This window comes from Pogona vitticeps, chromosome 1 (genome assembly GCF_051106095.1).
Source record: "Pogona vitticeps strain Pit_001003342236 chromosome 1, PviZW2.1, whole genome shotgun sequence".
In the NCBI taxonomy this organism is placed as follows: domain Eukaryota; kingdom Metazoa; phylum Chordata; class Lepidosauria; order Squamata; family Agamidae; genus Pogona; species Pogona vitticeps.
In genome coordinates this window covers 247,372,307-247,389,932 of record NC_135783.1, presented here as the reverse complement: position 1 = coordinate 247,389,932, position 17,626 = coordinate 247,372,307, and the positions used below count along the sequence as shown (strand labels likewise).

Here is a 17,626-nt window from a genome sequence, read left to right as displayed (position 1 = left end):
TCACACTGACCCTGTTGCCTCCCTACCTTTCCCTGCTTCTTCCTCCTCCTCCTCTTCTTCTACCCTCATCATCTTGAGGCTGAGGAAGCCAGGCTTTTTTTCTTTTGAAGGCAGCCTGGTGGCTCCCCCGCCCCGCTGCCTCTGTGCATGAGCTTGCTTCTCAGCTGTTATGAGACAAAGGAACATCTAAGGAATGGAGGCACAGTGGTTCCCCCAGGCCAAAGATGTTCCGAGTGCAAAGGTTGGTGCAGAAGCAAATGGCAACAGTTTTTTTAGGTTAAGAAGGGAGTTCTGCTGGTGGACTACCACCAACAGGGTTCAGCCATCAATGTAAAATATTACTGTGCTTTATTGATGAAGTTGAGGAAAACATCAAGGAAAAACATTGAGGAAAGGTCTCCAAAGGTGTCCTCCTGTTGCATGACAACCCCTCGTCACACACTGCAGGTGAAACAATGGCAAAACCCTATTCTCCTGACCTGGCTCTTTCTGACTATCATCTGTTCCCCAAACTCAAAGAACACCTAAAGGGACAATGATTTGGGAGTGTTCTGGAGGCAACTAATGCTGCAAATGACTGGTTACACCAGCAGTTGGAAGAATTTTATTTGCAGGGACTTAAGAAGCTGCAGGACAGATGTCACAAGTGTGTTGACTTCTGGGGGAATTTCTAGAATAGTGTGGCAGTTACAGCTTCCTAGGTCATTTTTTTCTGGGTAAGGCTCAGTACTTGTCAGCACCCCCTTGTAGTCAATGGAATACCATCTGACCATCCCAGTCCCAGAGCACGGCCATATTATATATCAATGCAGTCTCCCTCTTATACACACTTAAATCACGAGGAGAATTCTGACCTCTATCTTGCTTTGAAACCGTTGCGATTTTAGTCCTTGTAAAAGATGAATAGAGCATTGTAGAAATATTAGCATAGTAACCAAATTGAGAGGGTGAAGAGGAATAGAAACTATCTCCCACCTAGTCTTTTGTGACTGGATAGCTCAGTGGTTGAGGTCTCTGGCTCTGGAGCCAGTGGTTAGAAGTTCAGTTTTCCACCCTGTCTTCTGCAAGTAGAGGCAGCCTGTGTGGCCATGGACAAGCTGCTCAGTCCCAGAAGAAGGGACTATTAAACCACTTCTAAGTATTCTCTACTTGGAAAACCCAGAAAAATGTTGTCATAAGCCAGAATTGACTTGAAAGCACATGATGGTGATGATGATGACCAAATTCACATGCAACACCCCTGACGTGCACTCTATTAGCAATATTTTTTTACATGATGGGCTTCTCTGAAATACAGCACCTTGCCATGCCACCAAGGTCACATCAGAGGCCTTACCTCACATCAGAACACCATGTGGTATTGCTTCTTTGCTCATCACCAGGGCCCTCCTTCCCAGAAACTGCAGAAGTCCTGGTATGAAATGGAAACACATTGTAGTTCTCTCCCAGATAATGTGAAGCTTCTGTACCTTCCTGGTGCAATTGTGTAGCCCCCCCTTCATGCAAGAGATCTCAAAGGGGGCCCTGTGTTGTGAAAGAGGTAAGGAGCAGCAGAATCAACATTTTCTATTCCTTAAATAAATTCTTAATTATTAGACAGAGTTGGTGTGCTCAAGATTTGTTAAGAAAAGAGGATGGGATTATATTTTCTTCCCTGCTTTAGAACTCCGACTTGGGCCAAGTGAATTTCTGGAACAGGACCAGAAATAGCTCTGATGGATACTGAGAAGGATGCTTATTTATTGACATCTCCAGCATTGTAGAGGATAATTACCAATCCAGGAGTTAGATATTTCTCAGCTGACACTGACAGAGATCCACAAATAATGAACTCCCCCCAAAAGAAACAAGATGAATTAAACTACAGTTGACTTAGTATTTACAGCAAAACAAAACAAAAACTTTGCGCTTAGGAAAATTGGTATTATGGAAGCAAGTGTCTCTTTTAAAGACCAAATAGGTCATCCTTAAAGAATGAGAAGCATTATTTATGTCAACCATGTTCTCATCACCTCAAAAAAGCAAACTGCCACCGATGTCAGTTGGTGCTGGTTCTTTGAGCTGCCAAAGTACAGCAAATAAAAAACTATGGAAGGGAGAACTCCAAAATAGCCAAATTGAAACTGTGCCTATTCAGTAGGCACAGAAGGGAACATATCATAGAAAGTGGCCCTTAATGTATTTGTCTTCCGTTTTCATTTCTAGAAGACTCCAAAGACGAAAAGCAGTACCTATCATATATCAGGGAGAAAGCAGAGGGTGAGAAGGGAGATAGTCAGAAGAACCTCTTATTAAGGTTCGGTCAGATGGACATTTGCCCTGTTTGGTGCATGGCAGGGGCAGATTGGTTCACTCTTTTCCTGGGCAATCAATTCATGATTGCCTGAGCAGACCAATTCATCCCCAGAGTGCCCCTACCCGCGTCTACATTTTTGATAGGGGTAGGTGTGCTGTAGTTTGGTCTGTTAATCCATCCTTTCTCTACATGGGCTATATGGCCCCTCTGGGGGCACTGACATATCTAAAGGGGGGCCACAGATGTATCTGTTCGTGTTGTATCCTTGTTAGCACCACAGCCCAAGGGTTTCCTTGTTTGCTGAGGGCAGGGCAAGAACCTGAGAGGAAGTCATAAAAGAGCGATGGCCAAAATAAAAGATAGAGAATGGCTGGGTTAGTCCATTGCTGATGCACTGAATTTTTTTTTTCAATTCTTTGCTTTTGTGTGAATCTTGAAGACCCCAAAGAGATTGCAGGCAGTTTCTTGGTTAGCACTACACAGAATGCAAAGAAAATATTTTTTGAAATCATAATCTAAGTGATTCAACACATCAGTGACGGTCTAGCACACACACACAAAATTAACTTCCCCTGCCCCTGTGCAGAGAGGCAGGGGAAGTTTTCAGTTTGCCCATATCCTGTAGCCTGTTTATTAAGCCACTTCACAACACTGGAAATAGGGTCACTTGAGGTCAGTATGCCATTTGGATCGGATGATAGCACCAAATGGCATATCTCTCTTCCACTCAAGTGGCCCTATTTGGAACATGCCTGCTAACCCCTAAAGGGCCAATGTGGTCACATCCTTAGTTGTGTTTACAAAGACAGTTCTTCAATCTTTTCCTCCCCCCCCCCAGGAGATAGCCCTGTTAATCTCTGTAAAAACAACAACATAGAATGCAGTGGTGCCTTTAAGGCTGGCAAGTTTTAACTGGCATTTAATTTCATGGAGATAGCCTACTTCTTCACATGCATGGAGTGTAACATTCAAGTCATGAGTTGATATACATGTTCATTCTGATTATATGCGTGGGAACATTGAAATGAAATATACAAGTTGACAATTGTATTAACATTGGTCATAAACCTTCAGGGGGGTGATTTGTACAAACACTCTGCTAATAAAAAGGTTAGTTACACAAGGCAGTTGCCCTCAGACATGTTAAATGAATGTTTGCTACTTTCAAGAAAGTGTCATTTTTAACTTGAAACCAAAAGTTCCCTATTTTGACACAAAATAATACTGTTTGAAAAATAATTTCTACTATACACAATAGTTTAATGATGCAAGCAAAATCTGCACAGATGAGCTGATTAATATACACAATGACGCAAAAGGCCCCTTGCATTACCCAAGATAAGAGAAATACGGAACACTTTTTCTTCAGCTCAAATGCTGTTTTGAAAATAGGAAAAATTGCTTTAACATTCTGGAGAATAATTGACTTGTATCACCAACCTTACTATTGTCAGGATGCTTATATTCATCAACCCACTGGAAGTTTATGAGCAGAATTAAGACTTCAATTGTCATTTCTTGCATCTCATTTCATTCTATAGTGTCGGCATAACCAGAACAGGTGTGCATATAGACCTATGGCTGAAATATTTTACTCCATGCATCTGAAGTGGACAATGTCCATGAAAGCGAATGCTAAGTAAAACTTCTTACTCTTAAAAATACTGCCAAGACTCTTTGTCATTCTTCCAGTTCTTCACAGTTATGATAAAGCTTTTCCCTGACAACACCGGATCTTGGTGTTCTCTTGTCTTCTAATATAGCTTAGAATTCTGTCTTTTGGTTCAACTGTATCTGTGGCTCTGACATCAGATGGAGTCCTTTTATATAGGAATGTCAAATAATAAGTTACAGAAAACCCATACACATGAGTTAGCACTAATGCGCTACCATAATCTTTGGGATGCTGCTTATTGAAGGGTCTTCTCTTTCAAAAAGCATTGTTGCTAAAGAAACAAGTTAAGCATTCAAATACTGATTCTACATTCCTTTTAGAAAGTTACTGGGGAACAATATATATATATAAAATCCAAGTCCTCTACTAAGCAGTGGCAGCTTTGGGGAGAAGAGGACACATAAAAACATAGCTCCCCATTACTCACAGAAACATGTGGCTGGCTGAGGCATTTAACCAGACATCTGAATGAAGAGTTGCAAAGTAATAGCTTCATAAATCATAATAAACATTGATTCTTCAAACTATATGATATATTACTTACAAAAAGTCCACCCCAGAATACATAACCTCCCATAGTGGCAATTTGCACGTAGAAGTGTAGATCATATAAAACAGCTGACAATGCCCCAAGGCCAATGTGTATTATTCTGGTTAAGCTCTGGATGGCCTGTGGAAAGAAAAAACATGAAAAAATGGGTCCTGTGAGTTCCAGAAAGATTTCCACTGTGACAGCTCAGCCATGTTTGGAAATGTTACTAAAACTCCAGGATATCCAGCAAAATTACTTGGCCCATCAGGTCTGATTCTCCACTTTGCCTTGAGTGCAGAAGGTACAGTAGAGTGTCCACATGTCCTCTTTTAGAGAGAACATCCCTCCATTTAAGGAGATGAAATATCTTAAGGGGAGTGAGACGGGTGTTGCACACCCACCTTGAGCACTGTCATAGCAGACTCAGCAAGTACACAAGGGCAATCTTTGCACAACTGAGAATCACTGTAATTATTTTAAAAATGTAAGGCTGAATTTTTTTTGTGTAGCTCGGTGTATGAAACAGGAATGATGGCATCAGTGGGGACAAATTGCTGCTGACAAAAGGATTCCTTTGCAAATTTTGGGGTGCACATGACTCAGGGAGTGGCTACATTAACAGAGAGTACAGGAATTGCTCCAGGATTGGCATGGCTAGGTAAATTTTATTGACGGCCCTCTGTACAGCTCAATGTGAATCAGCCCAGAGGTTCTTCCTCCTAATTCATATCTTTTTTCCCCTCCACTGCTGGGCTTCTACTTTTTTTCAAAGCAAATGCACTCACATTGGTTCATGCATGTATGATCACTTCTTCCGTTGAGGGAAAGCAATGGGGGCTTATGCAGGGATTGATTCACAAGGGTGCAGGGATGGTGTTGAAGATGATGTTTAAAGTGGGGCATATTTGTTGTGACTGAGGGGACACCCAGCCCTTCAAACATTTTCCTTTTTACCCTCAAAAGTAATTTTCTTTTTTGGTTAGAATTATCTGCCTTAGCACTACATCACCTGATTGCTGCAATGTTGGGGTGCTTCTTTTGCATTTGTCCCCTGCTTACTTCCCAGGACTACCTCCTGCATTGGTCACACCAGTTCTACTGGTGGTCTATGCTTTTGCCATACCTTTCCTGTTGTTTTGACAAATTAGAACAAGGGCACCTGTAGAAAAACCAACCAACCAACCTAGTAGTAGTAGTAGGCATCCTTCAGTCTCGAAAGACTATGGTATCGTGCTCTGTATGGAGGACTTGGAACAGCGTCTAGTGTGGCTGAGGAGGCCAATTCGAGAGTGACAATCCCTTCCACACTGGAGACAAATCCAATCTGTCCCCTGTCCAGCTCCCTGGTTTTGCTTCCTTTGTGACTTCCTCTTTGCCTCAGCCTGCTGGACAAGGGTCTCTTCAAATTGGGAGAGGCCGTGATGTACTGCCTGCCTCCAGGCTGAACGATCAGATGTCAGAGTTTCCCATCTGTTGAGGTCTATTCCTAAGGCCTTCAGATCCCGCTTGCAGATGTCCTTGTATCGCAGCTGTGGTCTCCCTCTGGGGCGATTTCCCTGCACTAATTCTCCATATAGGAGATCCTTTGGAATCCGACCATCAGCCATTCTCACAACGTGCCCAAGCCAGCGTAGACGTCGCTGTTTCAGTAATGTATGCATGCTGAAAATTCCAGCTCGTTCTAGGACTACTCTATTTGGAACTCTGTCCTGCCAGGTGATACCAAAAATCCGTCGTAGGCAACGCATATGGAAGGTGTTCAGCTTCCTCTCCTGCCGGGCACAAAGTGTCCAGGACTCGCTGCAGTACAGGAGTGTGCTCAGGACACAGGCTCTATAGACCTGGATCTTGGTATGTGTTGTCAGTTTCTTATTGAGCCATACTCTCTTTGTGAGTCTAGAGAACATGGTGGCTGCTTTCCCAATGCGTTTATCCAGCTCGACATCTAGAGAGAGGGTGTCAGAGATGGTTGAGCCAAGGTACACAAAGTCATGAACAAACTCCAATTCTTGTGTGGAGATGGTAATAGAGGGAGGTGAGTCCACACCCTGGCCCATGACTTGTGTTTTCTTCAGGCTGATTGTTAGTCCAAAGTCTTGGCAGGCCTTGCTGAAACGGTTCATGAGTTGTTGGAGGTCTTCAGCAGAGTGGGCAACAATGGCTGCATCGTCTGCAAAGAGGAAGTCCCTCATGCATTTCAGTTGGACTTTGGTCTTCGCTCTCAATCTAGAGAGATTAAAGAGCTTTCCATCTGATCTAGTCCGGAGATAGACACCTTCTGTTGCAGTTCCAAAGGCATGCTTCAGCATGACAGCAAAAAAGATCCCAAAAAGTGTTGGTGCGAGGACACAGCCCTGTTTCACTCCGCTTCGGATGTCAAAGGGATCTGATGTTGAGCCGTCAAAAACTACAGTGCCTTTCATTCCATCGTGGAAGGACCTGATGATGTTAAGGAGACGAGGTGGACATCCAATCTTGGGAAGTATTTTGAAAAGGCCATCCCTGCTAACCAAGTCAAATGCTTTTGTAAGGTCTATGAAGGCCACTAAGAGTGGCTGTTGTTGTTCCCTGCATTTCTCCTGCAACTGTCGGAGGGAGAATACCATGTCAGTGGTGGATCTATTTGCTCGAAATCCACACTGTGATTCCGGATAGACTCTGTCTGCAAGCACCTGGAGCCTCTTCAGCACAACACGGGCAAGCAGCTTCCCTACAACGCTAAGAAGAGAGATACCACGGTAGTTATTGCAGTCACCCCTGTCACCTTTGTTCTTGTACAACGTGACAATGTTTGCGTCCTTCATGTCCTGTGGTACTCCACCTTCCCTCCAGCAGAGACAAAAGATTTCATACAGTTCGGTGATGATGATCTCCTTACCGCATTTCAGCACTTCAACAGGGATGTTGTCCCTTCCAGGTGCCTTGCCAGAGGTGAGGGAATCCAAGGCCGCATTTATTTCTGCTAGGGTTGGTTCGCTGTCCAGCTCTTCCAAGACAGGCAGGCACTCAATGTTATTTAATGCTTCTTCGGTTACTACATTCTTTCTGGAATATAGCTCGGAGTAGTGCTGCACCCAGCGTTCCATCTGCTGTGCTCGGTCCTGGATGATCACACCTGTAGTAGACTTTAAGGGAGCAGATTTCTTCTGTAATGGACCTAAGGCCTGCTTGATACCATCATACATTCCTTTGATGTTACCTGTGTCCGCTGCTATCTGTATCTGAGAGCAAAGCTGAAGCCAATAGTCATTGGAGCATCTCCTGGCAGCCTGTTGGACTTGGCTACGAGCGGCTCGAAGAGCTTGCAGGTTGTACCAACCAACCAACCAACAAATAAATAAATAATTAAATGCAACCCTGATGAATTACAGGAGAGAAGGGATTGCATTCATGCTATGTGTGTATTATGTGAACGTTTATGTGTACAGTATCTTGCAAAATCCAGCAGTGCTGGATTATTTTATAATCTTAGAACTGCAGAATTTTTTACACTATACTCTTTTCATTTGTCCCACCCAGCAGTTACAACAGTATCTTTTTACAACACTGAGAAAACAGTTACAGGTTGAGTGAAAAATAATTACACGTCTCCTTTCAACAATGCTGGGGTTAAGGGTGCTGAACCTTTGTGTAGTTCAAAATCCATATAAAATCCATATATAAGTCTTATGGACCCAAAAACACAACCACAAATAAAAAGTTGTTTCATGCACAAAAAAACCCAGCGTGTGTGTGTGCGCGCGCACACACACACACACACACACACACACACACAAAGAGACAGAGACAGACAGACAGACACACACACACACACACAGAGAGAGAGAGAGGGAGAGAGAGGGAGGGAGAGAGAGAGAGAGAGAGAGAGAGAGAGAGAGAGAGATGATCTCTCTGTGGGGGTTCTATTCCATAGCATTGACAATCCTTTCCATACAGTACTGTACTGTGTAATGAGTTGTAAAAGTCCTTATGATCTAGAGACTGAATGAAAGATGTTGGGTTTGGGGGCAAGCAGATCACTTTGACAGCTTCAGTGTTGAACTCGCTGAGTTCTGGGTGACCAGGGGCACAGTATTTATTGGAATATCTATCTATCGCTCGATCGCTCGATCGATCGATCGATCGATTGATTGATTGATTGATTGGGCAAAATCTATGTATAAGCAAAAGATGGTCTGAACACCCATACAATTTAAGGGAAAAGTGGACTTCCTTGACATTTGAATATCAAGTCAGACGCTCTTTTCTGTTTATCTTTGCTGTACTTTATTTCCTCTTTTCTTTACCATGCATTACTTCCTCATTCCACCTGACTACATGCCTTGCCCATAACATGAAATGGTTCCATGTTGCTTCCACAGGGGCTTTAAAGATGCGTGGCACACTCAACACTGCTACCTCACAGGGAGTTTCCATGGCTGAGCAGAAATTTGAAGCTAAGTGTCATAAATCCTAAATGTGACATTTTATCCACTGCGGACCCTGGTGTGGTTTCCTTCCAGGGATAATCTTCCAGGCAAATGTACGTAAGAATGCAGACTTTGGGAGTGATCAGATAGGGATTTGTCCCATGGTCTAGTCTGCTCTGAGTATTGATTGGCTTGCTTCCCCCCCCCCTTTTCTCTCCCTCCTCTCATTCTTTTTTTCCTCCAACCATTTTCTAGCAGCGAATGTGAGGGAAGTGGTGGAATTACTGAACAAGTGTCTGGATTTAGTTCCGGGATAGATCAGGGAGTACAAACCAAAACCCAGTCTTGGCAAGTTGGTGATTCTATGAGTTGGGAAGTCAGCTGGTTTTGATACTGGTGTATAATCAGTCCTGAATAGAACTGTGTTGCTCTAGAAAGACTAGGTGCCCAGCTTTAAGATGCTCCTGGATTAATCACTATCTGTACAGACATGGGTGACAGCAACAACCAGGATTGTAGTAGTTCTTTTTTTAAAAAAAAACCAACAACAATAAGTTCCATTTATTGTTAGAAGCCCTGAGTTCCATTTCTTGGAAGAAAGTTGGCGTAAAAATAAAATACACACATATATACAGACTTACAATGCAAAACTGTGACAGAATAACCAAAGTATGCTATTAGTAGCTCATATCTCTTCGTCATGGGAAGAAAGATGCTTTTTCATGACTTCTGCCTATGCTTTCATAGTGAAAAAAAAAAAGTAATCCTGAGGCACTAAAAGCTTTCAAGTCAACAGTTCTTTATCCTAACAGCGAAACCAGTCAATGCATGGTAACTGTCAGAATGATTTTCTTCAGAGTATTACAACCCATGAGAAACTTGGCATAAGATTTCCTAGATATCAGAACAAACAACGAGTAGAAAAGAGACAAAAATGGGAAATGATAGCTGAAACCCTGCATGATTGTGGAAACTTCCCAGGAGATCTACCAGAAGGTTTACTCTGTGCTCCCATTAGCTCCTTTCTTGTGTTATGCAAATGAAGAGGCATCCATGAGAAAAGGAGAAGTGGGGTTCACTCTTGATCTTCCACCCCCAATGTTATGTGCCTGTATCAAGACAATTTCCATAGATTAATTTGTTCTCTAGGTTAAACAGGCAGTGGAGGGGAAGATATCAAGGAATGTATTGGTTCTGTGCAACACTCCTGGGGTTGGATTGCCTATGTTGAGTCTACACAGATCTGCTATCTGGGCTGATCAGCAAAACCGCCATGTAATCTACGGGCATCTGGCACAACCTGGGATCACTGTGACCGGCAACAAATAAAGGAAAATTGAACACCAATGAATGTGTAACAAAACAGCACTGAAGACCATTATGAACCCTTATCTCATACTTATGTTTTAACATTCAGAACTCCATAAAGGGACATCAACTGGTAACAAAGTGTACTCTGCTCTCAGAATTGCAAGGCTTCCTCCAGGGGAGCAAACACACATAATGATACCACAGAGAAGGAATGAGATGTCTTCAAAGTGCTGACTTCACATCCTGGATGAACTTATTTTGTTATGATTTTTTCTTAAGCATCTGTTCTTGGATTTCTTATTGAGTCTGATTTACACAGCCTAAATTCTCAAAGGTTACATTGGCATGTTCTTCATAAGCTGGAGGAGGATCTACTGGTAAAAGAGTTCCTTGGCGTATTACAGCACCTTCTGGTACAAAAAGGGGTGCCTGGAAAATATATTATAACAGATAACAGTTCAGCCACTGCTGCCACAATAATTTATGCAATTCCAAATGCTTCCATTGACTTCATTTTCTCTGGAGCCGGAACACTATTTTTCAAAAGTATGTTGTGTCTCTACTTGTTGCCAACTAAAAAAACAACAACTTTATTATCATCATTACTTGGACTTCAAGTAACTCATTGCATTATTGCTGAGTTGCTCATTACCTTAGACTGTGTGGATGGTCTGTTTTTCTTTTGAAATCTCTGAGCAGCATGATACACTATGCCTCCCCTTCCCCCAGGAGCTGCAGAGTCTAGGATTGCACCACACACCACTTCCCGAAGTGTCAACATTGCCCTGTAGGGATGAAATGCTCTAGGCACTCAAGGAAGTGTGAGTAGTTACTTCTTCCTGGATTATCTACTTATAAGGGAAGACAGAAAGGGACGTGGCGGCGCTGCTGGCTAAACCACAGAAGCCTTTGTGTGCTGCAGTCATAAGATCAAATCCATGCGACAGAGTGAGCTCCTGTCGCTTTGTCCCAGCTCCTCGCCAACCTAGCAGTTTGAAAGCATGTAAATGCAAGTAGATAAATAGGTACCACCACGGTGGGAAGGTAACAGCATTCCGTGTATAGCCACGCTGGCCACGTGACAACGGAAACTGTCTCCGGACAAACGCTGGCTCTACGGCTTGGAAACAGGGATGAGCACTGCCCCCTGGAGTCGAACACGACTGACTAAAAATGTCAAGGGGAATCTTTACCTTTACTAAGGGAAGACAGGCTGTTGGGGCTGTTGAACCCTTCTTTCCACATTAAGAATAAAACATGAACACTCTGTCTACCTTAAATAATTGAATGTAACAAGAACTAAAACAATAACACAATGAGCAATGTAACTTCAAAAATGGAACAGAACTCTAGACCCCTTTACATGATCAAAGATTAGTGATAGCAATCACACAGTGATGGCACTATATCTGGAAGTCGAGTCATGACAACTGGACTTCTTTCTTATTAAGTTGAAACATTTCGCTACTTATCCAAGTTGTTTCTTCAGTCTGGGGAAGAGTTGGTAGGAGATCCCTCTTCAGACTGAAGAAGCTACTTGGATGAGTAGTGAAACGTTTCAACTTAATAAGAAAGAAGTCCAGTTGCCATAACTCAGATTCCAGATAACCTCACCTGGATGACTGAGTATCTTCAACAAGTGATGGCAGTGCTCATTGCTCCTAAGTGGATTGTTTTGTTAAAAAGTAACATTGTTACTCTCTGTTACTCATAAAAGTAGCAAGTTATGATAGCACTTTTTTATATATACTGGATCTTCTCTTCTGGGCCTTTTATGCATTTTATCACGGTGAAACCAGTCTTGCTCTTCTTACTTAGAATGAAACCAAATTGAAATGAATTGTATGGAGACACTTACTTCATCACCTTGGTGGTGTAATGCTTCATATTCAAAACTTGAGGAGGCAAGTCCAGTGAAGAACTCCAGAAGAGTAAAGATCAACAGCACATTCGAAAGCCCTTGGACTAATTTCTACCAAACATAAGGCCATGCCATCAAATCACATGGAGATTATAGAATTACAAAAAGTCAAAAGCACTGAAAGAAATAATTCATCAAAGATAACAAGGTGAAACAACTTGTGTTTGTTATTTGGTAGTGACACTCCTCCATTAGAACCATGACAGCTCTTTTAAAATGAACTGATAAATATTCTGCCTGGTTAAACCATAATAGATGCTTGAAGGTTTATAAAACATTGTTTTAAAAAAAATATTATATACCACTTTCACTAAATTTCAAAGAAGCATATAAAATGTATTTTCAAACTTTAAAATTAGCTAATAAATTTCTTTAAGAAGTTTGCATAGACACTGAATGTCAGAAACAGCAGCAGTTCAGCGCTCAAAGACAAATTACAAAAATAATCATATTTTAAAGTTGCCTTCAAAAGAACACCTCCTCTTATGGAAGAACATTTCTGCTTCTAAACAGAGCTCTAACACAAAAGGACCACCTTTTTGTTGAGGCCAAGCTGGTCTCTCTGTAAGGCCCCCTGTGAAAAATTATATTTTGGCTTTCATGATTCTCATAAATACAACACAGAGACACAAACAATCTGATAACACTGGGGCCATGTCTTAAAATGGATGTATCAATTCCATGTTGGCATGCAGCTTCCAGCATGATTGTCCAAATCCCTATCTTGCATTCTCACCCACACACCATTCCTCTTTCATTGCAATGAGGATATTAACGATGTCCCTAGTTGATTGTGATGGGTGAATTAGCAAAGCACTCAGGAAAAGAAGGTTAGCCCTTCTCACCCTGGCACCCATGCTCCTCTTCTGCAATGAGGCTTCTAAAAACATCTGCTAGCACCAGTGAGATATTTTTCAACAACACCCATACCATACACCTTCAGGAGAAAATACAAAATACAAGACTGTTAATTAAGTTAAGAAGGCTTCCTTCTCCACATTAGTGAAACAACAGCAGAGCAAAAGCAAATATAGGCAATCAATTAATTAAAAGACAAAGAAATTCCATGCAACCAAATAGGAAAAAATAGAATAAAAGTAGGTGTCCCAGAGGGGCCAATTTCTATCCCACTTCTGCCACTAAACTAGAGCACCACTATAAACACACTCAACTCTCTCTCTTCCTTTCTCTCTGTTCCTTCAGTGCAATTTGCTGAAGCCTGTCCTAGCCTCTAAAACCCTGCATGCTCTTTCAGAAGGTGTACATATTGTAGGAGCATTATGGGTTTCCCCCAGTTTCCCCCATAACATCTCATCCCCTAGACTTTCAATAAGCCTTTCTCCCTAAAAGCTTCATTCAGACCCATTAGATATTTTAATGGAATTCTTCCCTCCATACCAGTCGCTAGCCAAAGTTTTATTTCTCTGCTTTTACATTCCCCCCCCCCGCAACGTCTTTTTTTACCAGTGGGATGAGAACCAGTAGTGGTAATTTTTTGGCTTTAAAGTTCCCCCCCCCCTTCCTGTTCCATGGGGTTTAAATAATGCCCTAGGAGGAACAGGATCCCTAGGAATCCCCCAAACATGGGGAGACTCTAGGAAGATTTTTATTGCCTGGAACCACGGCATGGTTGCAACTGATGATGTCATCCTCATTGCATGGTGTAAAGTTGCTCAGTAGGATTTTGGTCATAGAATCAGAGCATTGTAGATCTAGAAAGGACCCCAGGAATCATGGAGTCCAACCCCCTATGAAGCAGGAAGTCAGCCAGAGCATCCCTGACAGGTAGGGGTTGGGCTCAACGATTCTTTGGGTCCCTTCCAGGTCCACAATTTAAAAGCTTTATTAAATAAAGCTTTAACTGATTATGGCTCCTGTGATAAGACCTCACATTGGCCTTTTCTCCTTCCCAGCGGCAGTTTCACATCACAGTTTGGAATGAAACAATATGTTATGTCAACAATGAGAACAAAATAAATAAAAGAGCAGGTATAAAGAGTAAAATAAAATATTCAACTTTTGGCAGCTGGTCCAGTTTGCTATATTCAAATTAATAAGCCCAACATCTCATTTGCTGGGTAAAAGAATTCAAACCACCTAACATTTACTTAGTTGGCTGGTTAGCTCAGTGAGTTAGGTATCTGGTTGTGGAGTTCAATTCCCCTCCTATGTGCCTCCTATGAGTTGAGCCAGCCTATGTGGCCCTGGGCAAGCTATACCATCCCAGATTGCCCCCAGAAGAAGGGAATGGGAAGCTAATTCTGATTATTCTCTACTTGGAAAGCCCTGGAGTCACCATCAGTCAGAATTTACATGATGGCACATGATTATTATTAATGTGGACTTACCCTCTCCAACACATTAGGGGAAAGAAAATAATTAAACAAAATATTTTCATCCATGAGGAAAAGAACTGTGCCAGTAGCTGCAGCCAAAGTGCTCATGATGTTCATGGCTAGACCACCTTTCACCTGCAAGAAACAAGGAAAGAGTTTACAGAAGAGACATGTTATTAGGACTGTGCAGAGTATATCAGCAAGTGTGGAAGTAATGGTGCTGAAGGTAGTGCATTGGTGGCGTCTATACCCTACAAAGCTACATAGAATTAATAAAGATATATCTGATAAATGTTGGAGGAACTGTGGACAAAAAGGAACTCTGGAACATATGTGGATCTCTTGCCCCAAAATAGAAGCATTTTGGCATGAGGTAATTAGATGGACAGAGACATTGACTAATCAAAAAATAGATATTAAGGAAAAATTATTGTTAATTTCATGATTCACAGGGGGAAATGAGAAGCTAGAATATAAAGAATTAGTTGCAAATCTTATAGGCACTGCAAGATCTGAAATCGCTAAAAATTGGAAAATAGCCCAAGATCTCTCATTGCAAGCATTCATGAGTAAAATATGGTATACAATGCTGATGGAAAAAAATGAATAATAAAGTTAGATTACATAGAGGAGAAATAAGCCACAGTAAATTCACTGAAAATTGGAAGCCATTATTAAAATATGCCGACAAAATAGACTTTGAGACATCTGGCTTGAAAAAAAATTTAGATTGTTGGTCAATATTTCTTTAAAAGGTGATGGGGAATGGTACAAATGTGATTTGGAGAATTGTGGGGAATAGCTTTGTATCTATTATTTGTAATATGGTGGATTATCTTTTCATTCTTTAGAAATATAAATAAATAAATAAATACACAAATGAATAAATAATTAAATAATTAAAAAAGACTGTGCAGGACCCCTTCATGAGACTGGTGCCCTCTGTGTGTGAATTTATAGGAAGTGGATTTCTAGCAGCCTTGCACTTCCTTTTGTTAGAAGGAAGAAAACAAAACAGCTGTGGATTACATCAGAAAAAGTTCATCTAATAGATGGATTTTGTTCTCAAATTTTCAAAGCAATTTGTGTGGACATCAAATAAAATGAAGCAGAAAGACAAAGAAGCTGTCAGCCCTGTCTCTAATACTGTATATCTAATAATCCTATTTAAGACTCATTCACATATACTATTTGTTCCTGGTAAAGAGGTGTTCCATCACCCATTGATTAGGGTGATGGAACACCTCTTTACCAGGTGTTTTATCCATTTAATCAATTTACATGATATTACTGAAGACTTAATTTTTTTTCCACTTTCAGAATTATACTACTATAGGATTATTTTCCTTGTCTTGTCTACTATTGCAGCCTGGTTCTTTCCAGATGTGTCAATCCCATCTGTTTCTTTGTCCCCAAGAAGCCTGGTTTCTATGGGTTGTAAATAATTCAGCCTCCCTTGACATTATATTTGATGTCATCTGTGTGAGTGTCTTACCTCTACCGTCCACTGTGGGAGGGTAAGAGTCAAGGAATGGAGACAGCAAAGAGAATGGGGGAGGCATAAGAGGAAGTAGGTGAAGAGGCTGGAGGAGGAAGAGAAGGGATGTCTTGTGGTGTGGGAATTCAAATTGAAAGATCTGGACTACATTCAGGGAAAAAATTAAAATTAGGAACAGAAGTTTGGAACTTCTGGTTCTATGGGAATAAGGAACCACTTTTCCAAATCACCTTAGTCTGAGCCACACACTTCCTGTGGATGTGACTTTAGTCATAAAGGAGCATGGAGCTAGGATGTCTGAAAAACTGCCCCACACAACACACCTTTTACGAGCCTGCCTGGGAGGTAAGAATTTGAGCAGAGACTGGTGAGTACATGAGACAGGTGTTTCTCTGCAGCAACACCTTGACTGTGGAACAGCATGACCTCAAGGTCAGGTTGACACCATCATCACTGAGCTTCTGGCAAGCAGTCCAAAATGAAATTATTTCACCTTTGGTTTTTAAAATTGGTTTGTAATTGGCTTCTAAAACTGTTTTGTTGATATTTTAAATATTTTACTGCATATTACCTGGAGCCTCTGATCAGCAGAAAGATTGTTAAGAAATACGTTTTAGTTAATAACGGATAAATAGATAAATAAAACATGCCTCCACACCTTAGCCAAAATAAATTCCTCTTATCTGATGATTGCATAAGGTTCTGCAGGCTTTGCTGATCCTGTGCCTATGTTTTTTTCTTTTTAAAATAAAGCCTAAGCTTAGCCATGAGGTTAAAGTTTAGAGATCATCACCACTATAAGCAAGTGATGGATTTTACAGAGAAAACTCCCTTTCTCAAGCCCATTCCTTGTTGATTATAAAACAAGTCATGATTTTAGTTTACTAAGAAGCAGCATGATTCTTCTAACACTGTTTCACTGTTTGAATTTTCCTGAATTGTGATGTGCTGACTATCCGTGTGCTGCTACAGATGCAACATAGCCAAGAGCCCTTTTGACCTATAATGCACCAGGTATAGAACTTGCAACACTGTATTGTGCAAAAACAAAGACAGAAATGACAATAAATTCAGATGCAAGTTGGGGCATCTCTTGAATGGCACCCTCAAGCCAGCCCTATAGAGATGATATTTTTTTTAAAGAGCTCTGAGCTCACCTATGTTTCTTAGGTGAGCTCACCTAAGAAGCCAGATATGAGTACTGTACTATACATGAGGAAAAGTCACACTCACCAAATTGAATCGTTGACTTTGCTCAGCAGTCACTGTAAGATAGCCAGAAATGATGTACTGTGTCACACAAGGAAAAAAAAAGAATGTTAGTATTCCAACTCTAGTTCAAAAGGAGAAAGATTTATGCAATGAGAAGAGAGCACTCAATGATATGCTTCTACAACAGTTACAACACAAAAGCACAGTGGATCAAGATTATTTGGGCAGGATCAAATTCACTGTGCTTCTTCTGAATGTCTCTCCACCCCCCCCCCCCCCGATATGGTGCGCTGGCCATTTGTGTAAATAGTTTGATACATAAGCCTACATCTCCAGAGAATAAGAGGAGATCCAGATTAAGAACATGGGCCTTGGACAAACTGAAGCGGTCTCTTGGGTCGAGATGCTGGGAGGTGGCAGAAAAGTATTAGAGGAG

At 41.4% G+C, this 17,626-nt stretch overlaps 1 long non-coding RNA gene across 1 annotated transcript; it reads right to left on the bottom strand.

Annotated features, from left to right (window-relative positions):
• Window positions 1–9,400: 9,400 nt before the first annotated feature.
• On the bottom strand, window positions 9,401–17,292 carry LOC140702223 (uncharacterized). Its single transcript, XR_012081318.2, has 4 exons — window positions 17,212–17,292; window positions 14,493–14,615; window positions 12,082–12,195; window positions 9,401–10,652 (listed from the first exon to the last, which is right to left on the bottom strand). It is a non-coding gene; the product is annotated as an uncharacterized LOC140702223 (long non-coding RNA).
• Between the last annotated feature and the right edge of the window lie 334 nt (window positions 17,293–17,626).